This window comes from Micromesistius poutassou, assembly GCF_964030765.1.
Source record: "Micromesistius poutassou genome assembly, chromosome: 16".
Taxonomy (NCBI): Eukaryota; Metazoa; Chordata; class Actinopteri; order Gadiformes; family Gadidae; genus Micromesistius; species Micromesistius poutassou.
Genome location: NC_140286.1, coordinates 17,310,156 through 17,320,499, shown reverse-complemented (window position 1 = coordinate 17,320,499; position 10,344 = coordinate 17,310,156). Strand labels below are relative to the sequence as shown.

Sequence of the window (10,344 nt, the reverse complement as noted above, 5' to 3'; positions counted from 1 at the left end):
CACTGTCTAGCGGAGCTTCGGGAAACACGACCTCTCTCTCTGCTGTCTCTAAAGGGAGATTTTAGCTACTGGGGGACCATAGGGAGGCTAGGGGAACTCAACTTAATGTTAGAAAACCTCATAAAGTGAAATTTTCATGCCATGAGACCTTTAAAGAATGGTCACCGGATTGAAACATGGCACCCATTCATTCCTATGGAAACTGCTCAGTGGCGCAGGGAGAAAATTGGGAGAGAATTGCTTCCGCATCATGGGAGCCTAGCCACGCCCTAGTGCATGACGTTACGGATGTAGAAAGATTCTCGTTCTCTAGTATTGTTAGCATTGTAGCATCATAAGCGAGAGGTCTGAGTGAGCACAGTCGCATTGTTTACCGACCATGGAAGTATAAGTTACTAACCCCCCTGATTATTCTCTATATGTGATACTATACGTGCACTGAGCCATCTCGGAGGCCCGGCCAAAACAACATTTGTTTCACTACGACTCCTTTTCAGCTTGAGGTGGCGTTTTGAAAAGAGACTTACATCTTACATTTACATGGTCCAAAGATAATTATGAGCCTTTGATTGATATCCAGAGAAAATTTGCAGAGACACATTCCTGTTCCCCGCTTGTATTGGAGTGAACGGGGATATCTACTTCCGGGCCCCATGATTTGAGGGACCCGTTCACAGCCCTCTAAAAAACTACAATACCAGGCTTGGCCACTGAGCACGGGTGGATTGCGGAAGTAGGCACTGCTCCTGGGGGCCTGGTGTCCATTCTTTATAGGTCCATGGTTCCCGTTCGTCTTTGTGATTGTGTCATGTCTAGTCATTGCTAGTCATTGTTATTGTTAGCTACATTAGCCTCTTTAGCAAACCAGCTCAAAAACGAACAACACAACTTTACATTGTATTGTATTTCATTAATACACAGGATCAGATGTTATAATCCCTTGTGCCAAAATCCAATGAAAACACATATTCAGAAGCCCCTGCCCAAACCAACCTTATAAGCACGCTGGCCACTAAGCTACCAACCAAAGGTGAAAAACACAAGACAAATGGCCCAACTAACAGCAGTAAACACAGCAGTATGCAGTATGCAGCATTTCATTGGGGTTATCAAGTGGGCACCCTCTTTCACCGATGTTTCGTTAAGTTAGGCCCACAACACCTCCTGAGGGCTTAACAATGGAACCAGCGTCCTGGAGTCACCCCCCTCTATGCTTCCACCACATTGCCACATTTAATGCATCTAAATACACATTAGCACATTAGTCAGCTGGCTTACCTTAGCTTGCACCCCAGGAAGTATGTTTTCTCCTTACCCACAGCCATTCACTTGCTCGAATGAATCTCATCCTGCTAGTCTCCATGCTCCATAGATCTCTCCATTTTATCTTCTTCTTCTCCACTCCCTCCCAATTCACCCACTGCCCTTGTTTTGCCTGCGACACTGCCTTAGTACATCTTACAGTCTCCTCTTGTCTATGTATTTCCTCCACTACCATTTTCCTCTTTTCTCCTGCAGAAGCCTTACCCCACAAGGGTTTATCTGTGTCCCTCCCTAAGCCCTCCCGCCCATGCTGAACATGGCCCATGATATCCCTATGACTAAGTGCTGATTGAGCTTGCTGAACCGCTTGTTTTGGTTTCCATTTCCTCCCTGCGTTAACTGTGGGTGCAACCCTCCTCACCACTGGGTCCTTGGACTGAGTAAGAGTCATTTCCAGTCTAACCTGAGCACATTTAAATTCTTCTGTCAGATTAGATATTGGCAACTCTACAATGCCCTTCCCATACAAGGCTATGCTGCTTAGGCAGCGTGGGACTCCGAGCCACTTTCTGACAAAAGAGTTGATCATTTTTTCCATCCTTTCTACCTTTGACAGAGGAACTTCATACACTGTCAATGGCCACATTAGCCAAGGCAATAAACCAAACAGCAGACACCACAACTTAAGCTTACCTGCCAGCCCTGACTTGTCTATTTTTGCAATACCTTGTCTAGTTTCCTGTCTTAATTCTTCAACCTGTGACTTATCACTAAGGCTTGCATCATACCACCTTCCCAGACTCTTCACTGGCTTCTCCAGAACTGTAGGCATCACCTCTTCATTTATAGCAAACTTCTTATCTACTACCTTCCCTTTAATGATTGAGAGACTCCTAGACTTAATTGGCTTCACCTTCATTCTAGCCCATTGCAGAGATTGCTATTTAACTTATCCAGCAACCTGCTGGTGCATGGAGCGGTTGACGTCATGGTTGTCATGTCGTCCATAAAGGCATGCACAGCAAGACCGTGCAATGCATAAATTGGTGAACAGAATAAAATAGCAATGTACTTGTGTTCCTTCTAGAATTTCTTTTGTTTTTTTCGAAGCTGGCAGCTCTGCTTTATGGGTGCAGCCATTTTTGTTGACAAGTCACCTCACTGAACTCGGTCTACTCTCAGAATTCCGAAGGGGACCGACCAAAAGGGGGCGTGCCTCCGTGAAATGCTACAAGAAAGCTGGGAGATTTCCCCACTTCTGGGCATCTGGAACACACCATAACGTCAGTGCTAACTTCAGCGCTAGTGTCACCGCTGCCTGAGCATCGTAAAAAGTAGTCAAATTCGGCGGGAAAAACCACCCAATCTGGCAACACTGCCTGCACGTCCTCGCACTCTAACCTCAGCGTAAATCAACGACACCAAATGAAAACCAAGCCGATGTGGAACTTAAACTGTGATTCTGAAAAAAGTATGAAGAGAATCGAAATTCTGTTTTCAGATTATTGAAGATACAAGTGTGTTGATTTGTTAAATGGTCTGAATGAAGGTTAACGTTGAAAATTAAAATATTATTTTGATGTCTTAAGTAGTTGAAGCGTCAAAAAGCGGTGTAAAAAAAAAAAAAAAAAAAAGTTGAAAAACGCCTTTTTTTTTCTTACAGTTTACATGGAGTAAGTGGTGGTGTAAAATAACTTGATTTCGTAGTGGGCCTCGGTTGATAGAGGATATTGGTCTACAGATCAAATACGCTACCAAACACAAAAGGTAGCATTTTTTTGATAGGGTAGCACGATTTGAGACTCTGCTATCGTAGGATATGTGACCAGGGAGCATACATTGGCAGAACCCCGGCAGAAAGGATGAAGGAAGATCAAAGAGCAACAAAGCATGGAGGAGGGAGTCGTGGTGGATGAATGGATCAAACACAGGACAAGATATACAATACAACATATTTGTTATATTGTTTTATTTTCTGGTCAGGTTTCAGCAACACAACTACTTGATTAGGTTTGGCAGAAAGCCCTGAAGTCCAACTTATCCCATATCACAGGGTATAGAGAGTGGTAGCGCATCAATACTAAATACTAAATATGAATTGTTCAGGTTACGGGTGGGTTAATTGATTTAAACAGTATCAAGAACCTGCACTGTCCCTTTATTAAATACTGCAGATTATTTAGCTTGAAATTAGACATTCGCCAGAAATTCAAATTCATGTCAGCGTACGTGTCAACATTAGACTGGTATTGACTAAATACCAGTCATACCAGTTATAATTACAACTGTGAAAGGTATCAGAGATGTGTGCAACAGGAAATGCATGAAAAAAGCAATTATTTCAGGCAAAGGCTAAGATCTGGCCTGTCCTGGTGACCCAGGAAAGGATGGGAACGTTCAATTCATCTTACATGTCAACATCAGACTGGTATTGATAGAGTAAACACATAATATCAATTGTGAAAGGTATAAGAAAGTTGTGAAAACATCAAAAACATGGAAAAAGTGATTATTTCAGTCAACATATAGGGTGTGGCCTAGTCCTGGTGACCCTAGAAAGGATGTGAACATTTCACTTCAGCTTATATGTCAACATTAGCCTGGTATTGACTGAATACACTTATAATTACAACTGTGAAAGGTATCAGACATTTGTGAAAACAGGAAATGCATGAAAAAGGGCTATTAGTTGAATGAATGTTGCTACAATTTCACCTCCCCCCACTATTGCAACATTCTTGTTGGAATATAATGTCTAATTTCAAGTTTCAACTCATCTGAGGGTTTTTAAGTTTCGTTTTTGTGGGAATTGGGCGTTTTCTACTACACGTTGTCAACCCTGAATAGAATGTCTCATTTCAAGTTTCAATTCATCTGCGGTTTTTTAAGTTTTGTTTTTGTAGGAAATGGGCGTTTTCTACCACATGTTGGCTTCTGGAACACACCATAAGTCTTCCACTAGTGCTCTCATCTATCATCTGCTAACACGATGGGATTCATTGGCATTTTCTTCGTTCTTTCTTTGACAATATCAACCGGTAAGAATACCTTTTTGACCTTGACAAAACAAACTCACTTTTATATTATTTCGTTTAATCCGTCCTGTGGGAGGAAAAATGCTTCCATCCCTGCCTAGTGCCTATGTAGTGGCGATTCCTCTAAGACTGCAAGGGAAGCTGAGCTTCCCCTAAAATTTAAAAATTAAATTGTCAAATATATACTGTTGTGTTAACATTTCATTGACAAAAAATGCGTTAGGACACGTCCATCTCGAAGACGAGTCCACTCCGTTCAGAATCAGCTGCTTATCGCAGGTCGACTGACTCGATTTCCTTCTCATACATTCCTGTAGCATTACAGTGCATTTTCCTGTTGAAGCTCAGCGTCCATCCACTTCAAGGGGGCTGCATAGAACAGCTTTTTTTAGTTCGTCGAAAGTCGACGGTCATTGGATAATGCTGCGATTCTGTTTCTCCCACGGACGCTCAGCGTCTCTGGGGGTGAATGGAGGAGTGGGCTGGCCTGGACGCTGGGCTTCTGCGGGATGTTTGTAGGGTCTGCGAAAGACAGTTGCCGTTTGATTGACAACGATTTTGAACTATAAAAAATCGCCTCAGTCCCATCGCGGATTTTGCAAGCGAGTCGAAAGATAAACTGCAACGCATTTCTTGATATTTGCTTGGCGAAATTGCTTGACAATTTTCATTGTACATTTCATACACTTATTCACACAATTCCTTGCTTCAGTTTAACATAATTCCCACATTTCCTTGTTCAAGTTTAACATCGTTTTGATAGTTGGCCATCACTTTGATTCAGGGAGCCTGAGGTCTGAACTTCAGGTCCTGTATTCAGATCAGTACTTGCAGGGTGACAGGGGAAAGCTGTGTGATTTCTTGGTGTTCCTTAAAGACATGGAGTTGGACAGTGCAATGCCTCAGCTTTACAAACTGTTCTCATCAGTGGCAACAATTGGAGCTACATCTGCAGGTGTAGAAAGGAGCTTCTCCTGTTTAAAGCAGCTCAAGTCCTACACCCGTAACACAATGGGCCAACGCTGTTTAAGCAGCCTAGCTCTGCTGGCCACTGAGAGGACACTGGTCAAGTCACTGGAAAAGACAGCTAGTTGGTATGACAGAGCATTTCCTTGGAAAGGAACAGAGAGGATAATTTACATATACATAAATTGACAATTTATATGATGTAGGCCGAAAATGAGCTTCCCCTCTTTGAAAGACCAGCAGCCACCACTGCTATGTATTGACAATGTGTTTCTGTGTAGTTGGGGGATTAAGATGCTTCTCGTGTACCTCTGGAAACGTCCTCTCCTGCCTTAACACCGTTGAATGTCCCTTACTCATGGACCGCTGCTACACCAGCTCTGGTAACCCTTCTTCTTTTCTTTAAAAAAAATAATTCTGGAAGTATTTACAATACGCACTCTTTGATTTGTGTTCTTAAGATCATAAGTTGTAACATTACTGTATTATCAAACAGATATTGAAATAGCCAGACTTGTTGTTGAAAGAAATAATATTTAAAAAAATAAGAATAATACTATCTTGTTTTGCAGGGGAAACCTTGAACAAGGGATGTCAATCCAGCGCTGTGTGTGCCGTGGGCGGGGCCTTGAATGGGGCCTTCGGCGGGGCCTTGGGGGCCGGAGCTTGCTGCGAAGGCGATTTGTGTAACTTGTGGAACACCAGCAATAGCATCAGATCAAGCTTCATCCTCCTGCTGTTGTCTACCGCTGCACTGTATTTCATCTGATCTGTGGGTCTGCATGCACTCTAGAAACCTGGGGCCAGATACGCTAAGGTATCTCCAGATAATGAAGTCCTGTTCATTATCCGGAGACTATATGCTGCGTTTGCATTTAGATTACATTTAGGGCATATAGCAGATGCTTTTATCCAAAGCGACTTACAATAATTACATTTGATAGCAGAAAGAGAAACAATAGTATAACGCTGTCGGTATAGTAGGCTAAGGATGTTTCTGCCTTTCTACATTTCTGAAGAAGAGTTTCTACAAAGTTCCTAAGAATATTCTTTACTGCAATTCCTCAATAACTTCCTAATAACGTGTTAAGAAATGTTGTTCTATTCTTACAAACTTTTTTAATTTGGGCATGTGTTTGAATAAGTGTAAATCAATCACTTGTAATCTCTATAGTGAAAAGGTCAAATCCTGACAAGTGATAAACTAATTCGTAGTTAAGCATAGTGTTTAGTAGCCTGGACCTATGTATTTTTGTGTAAGTAGCATACTGTATAGAATGATTGATATGCTTACCTGATGGGCCTCAAAAATAAAACGATTTCAAAATCAACTTTTTAGGAAATTGTGATTTTTAAGGTTGATGGAATATACGTTTTACACATACTACCAGTGATGGTTTTGTGTTAACCTTTGTCACAACATAAATACCAATTGATAAACTATAAGGCATATACGTGTAGCACGATTCAAATTAATGACTTTAGAATATGTGATGCTGTTTCTGTTTTCGACAAGGCAATTTAATACTGGTTGCAAAACAAGCAAAAAGTATGGAGAGAAAAAAAAAGGTGAATTTGCAAAAGTAGGCTAAGTTAGTTTTGTATGACTGACCAGAGAATATGTAATAGTGATGGGTCGTTTGCGACCGAATCAGTTCGAAGGAACGACTCTTTAACAAGAACGAACCGACCTGATTCCCGTTTCAGTTCTCTCTCGTTCGTCTCTATCGTTCGTTCTCCCAGACTCGACTCCCACTCGCTGACTCGCTGTTCACTGTGTTAAGTCAGCAGAGTGGTGAAGAGGGACTGGCCCGGGCAACAGCATCCCGATTCCGAACATGAAGCGCTCCTCAGCTGAAAGGAACTTAGTTGTAATGTTGGGTGTTGATTGATGACCGTTTGCAAGATCGTTTGAGAACGAGGGAGGAGCTGAGTCTGACCGACTCAGCTGAGAACTGTGCGTTCCATGATTCACCGCTACCGGAAACGCGACTGAACGAACAAACAAACGATTCTGAACGATTCTTCTTGGCGAACTGACTGACGTAAACTGAATCAAGGAAAAGAATCATGAAATCCACCACTTTGTCTCTAGGAAGAGAACTGACACTCTGGTAACTTCCTGTTTCTGAACTGGTTGCGGTAACACATCTCTGTCAATCAATCAATCAATCCTTTATTTAACCAGGTAGAAATTCATTGAGATTAAAATCTCTTTCACGAGAATGACCCGGCCAAGAAAGCAGCACCAAGATAAAATAAACACAATCAACAGTCACATACAATCCTCACAAACCACACTCAGCCGTTAAAGTAGTAAACGATTATAAATGCTATTTTAACAGCACGACAATCTAAAAAGCCAGTCGAAACTAGATGGAAAAAGTGTGTAGTTCAAAACGTGATGCAGCTTTTACTTCTTCGCCACCTACATAGTTTGTTATGTACGATCATTCAAAAACCCCATGTTATTTCCCATAGACATTTGACCGAGGGAACCGAAGCCTCGAAGGCGGGACTTAGGCCGTTTCTCAATTTGCGTTCTCGTCTGTACTCTTGTACTTGCGTTCTTCGTGAAACGTCATCAGTGGTAGCCCAAGTACTGTTCTAATTCCAAGTACGCGAGTACAGTCGTATTCTCGTCGTGTTCTCGATGCATTCCCATGTTTTAAAATATTAGTAGGCCTATGTAAGCTATAATAATAGGCTATATATAGGAACATTTTAAATATATAACAAAAATGTAGGCCTATTCATTCAAAATATTGACATACTATTTTAAAATGAAAGAGGCTGGGGTTTTGTTTGATATAATTTGTTCATATTGTATACGTCGCTGATAGAGGAAACCCATCGCAACGGCAATGAAAATCCCGGTCGGATCCATCCGATCGTGTGTGTGTGTGTGTGTGTGTGTGTGTGTGTGTGTGTGTGTGTGTGTGTGTGTGTGTGTGTGCTTTTCTATTCTAATCTGTGTAATTTCTCGCTCATTCGTTGTTATTATTATTCGTTATAATAGCCTACTTTCCAACTACATAGGCAGTTAGGCACGCGCATCTGTACCCAACATATAAAAAGTTGTGTGTATATAAATACACACGACAAGCATATCTTTTCATTTATATTCATTCAAAATATTAACATACTATTTTAAGATGAAAGAGGCTGGGGTTTAGTTTTATATAATTTGTTTATATTGTTCAGTAGTAGGCCTATATGCCTACATGAGGCCGTAAAGCACAGTTAACAGAGCTGAGGTGGTGACGTCATCGAGTCCGCTGCAGGTGCAGGTGCGTAGGCCTACTCGCGTTCTCGGAAGTCTGTACTTGGAAGGCCGGACTTGCCAAGTACGTACTTCCAAGTCCGCGAGTCTGTAGTTCGCGTACTTGGTATTGAGAAACGGCTATATTCTTCAGAGGTCTATTGGACAGTCTTGATGCGCCGCTGTGACGCAAGCGGTCTTCAAATGCGTCCTTCGAAGGATCCCAAGATTCGGCTGTATCTGAAGATTCATTGTGGTTTGGATTGTTTCAGAAATGGCGCGGAGAGAGCGGAAGAGGTATATACAATAAAATAAAAAGGTCAGGTATATAGTATAATATAAGTATGAAATATATATATAGCCTACATCAGATATTATAGGGCTGCTACTCTCTCTATTTTCACGATTGTTTGGACTTCTGCCTCTACTGCCGCCTCGCTCTCCGGTGGGAGTGCTCCGGTTCGTCCGGATTCGTGAGCTCAGAGGCGACGGACCCACTGACAGACGATCCATTCATCCAACCATCCATTAACCCTTACCTGTACATTTCCCTCTGAAGAACACACTAATGCTGTTCATTAAACTGCTTGAACACTTTTTTGTTTGCTTAGGAACTGTCTACCTGACATTATATAGGCTATATTATGTCAACTTCCCATGTTGTTTTCTTCATTTACAAAGTAAGTACCACTGGTCTGTGTCCATGATGAGTGTATTGAATTAGAATAAACCATTAAATAATATTCATTTGTGTTGTCAAATTTCTTGTGGGGTTATCATTACATATGTGGCTGTCAAAAGAAAGGTCCTCACTGTAGGCTTTTGCTTTTCTCTTCATGGAAGAGAAAAATTGAAACGTCATCTTATTGACTTATTAAGTTATAGATGGTTAGTTCAGGTTATAGTTAGAGATTGTTAGTTTAGTTTAGAGGTGGTTATGCCGCCTTCAAAACAACTCGGAGGTTCGGAAGCTCTTACGTGTCTTTACGTAAACCTTCCCTTCTTCCGAAATAAAGGCGGGCGCGTCCACGGTCCTGGTAATAATGGTGTGTTCCAGACGCCTCGGACACCACCCGTCCCGAGTTGCAACTGGGGAAATCTCCCAGCTTTCTTGTGGCATTTCTCGGAGGCACGCCCCCTTTTGGTCGCGCCCCCTCGGAATTCTGAGAGTAGACTAAGCGATGTGATGACGCTCTCAACATTTTCTTTGTATTTGTACCACATTGGTCATTTTAATGTTTTAAAAAATGTAAAAATCTGGCCCCAGTTTCATGTATATATATACATACGTATATATATATGTATGTATATATATATAAGGCTAAAGTGAGAACACTGACAATGTGGTCATTCTTTGTGACTTTGCACATGACGTTGTGATGACGTCACCCTGTGGTAGCACGGGTCGCCCACTAGGGGGCAACACGGCCGCATGGTGGATGTTTGTTTATTATTGATTGAGTTTAGCATAATAATAAAATAATATTGGAGGGCTGGCCAGTAGCCATGAAACGGTAGATGAGCAGAGAAACAAGTCAGTCGCTATGGAGACCGATGCCTTCCTCGGCCAATGGATTATGTGTGTGTGTGTGTGTGTGTGTGTGTGTGTGTGTGTGTAGAAGGCTTCCTGTTGTACGTGTTAGGAAGGCTTCGTCTGGAGGAGATATGGAAGACATGAATCATAGAACAGGCCGAACAATGTTTATTGTAAGAAATAACTTTTAATTGGTTAACAGGAATGGAACGATACATTCATAGCCGTTAACAAGAAAACACTTTCATCTTTCACTGTTAATGATCCACAGGCTGCACTGAGAC

General features: G+C 41.8%; 1 long non-coding RNA gene across 1 annotated transcript; it reads left to right on the top strand.

Moving 5' to 3' along the window:
* Window positions 1–4,153: 4,153 nt before the first annotated feature.
* On the top strand, window positions 4,154–6,595 carry LOC311360838. Its single transcript, XR_014638495.1, has 3 exons — window positions 4,154–4,301; window positions 5,546–5,647; window positions 5,837–6,595. It is a non-coding gene; the product is annotated as an uncharacterized lncRNA (long non-coding RNA).
* The last annotated feature ends 3,749 nt before the right edge of the window (window positions 6,596–10,344 follow it).